Here is a 994-nt window from a genome sequence, read left to right on the forward strand (position 1 = left end):
TGGTAGAATTCAAAAGATGGTAAAAAAAAACAAAAAAAACATGTAAATACCTTGAACTAGAAATTGCGTAAATCTCTTGGAAAAGATGTAATGACCCTGTAGAATAGAATTACCTACCAGAACTACCGGAAGGAGCATAAAGGCGCCGAATACAATAGGTCAACTCTACTCACAGTTTCCAGCGGCCAATATTCAGGCCTTGTCTTCTTGATAGGAATGTAGGTAGCATACTTTTCGACGAGAACGATATTTTTATCACATTGCAGAATACCGGGGATGCCGTTGCCAAACTGTTACTAATTATATTTGTCATCATTATTGACCGTTTCCTGGGGATAAGGTACATCACAAGGTCCCCTGTCTTGCGGTCAACCAAAGCTCATTGGCCATCACCTTGCTCGGCGTGAAGCTCGGTGATGTTTACACCCCTTCAACACTTTGAGGTGCACTAGCGGACATCCTATGCAGCCTTTGAATGGAGAGTCAAGCCTTATTGCCTGGATGCTCACCACCGCCGTGGAAATTTCCTGGCTTAGCTACCCTTTTGCTCTCACTTAGAATCAGCAATAGGCTTCAGAAGGCTTTTAATATCTACCATAAGCACACGGCTACAGGTCAAAGGGATTTACGTGGAACATCCCAGCAGGGAATGACCATTCACTTCTTCTTTCCAGCCTTCTCAGTGGCATTGTTGGCTTTGCCACCAGTAGTAGGTAGGTCCTTGAAGTTGACCGACTTGATGACAAACGTCAACCGTAGGATAGAAGAAAAAGATGGATTTGATAGTTCTAGCATACCATATTGGTTAAGACTTTAGGTCCTATTCGGTTGATAAATGGTGCTTGCGCAGGGCACAAAAACATCTAAGAAAAATCCCCAAGCCGTTACCAAAGCTTAAAAGTAAAGTACAAATAAAAAAAAGTAAAAAAAAAAGAAGAAAATAAAGACATTTAATTTTTGATTTAGAAAAATGTCCAAAAAGTGTGTTTTATCT

This window comes from Artemia sp. Qi Xiang Cuo, chromosome 7 (genome assembly GCF_049724085.1).
Source record: "Artemia sp. Qi Xiang Cuo chromosome 7, ASM4972408v1, whole genome shotgun sequence".
Taxonomy (NCBI): domain Eukaryota; kingdom Metazoa; phylum Arthropoda; class Branchiopoda; order Anostraca; family Artemiidae; genus Artemia; species Artemia sp. Qi Xiang Cuo.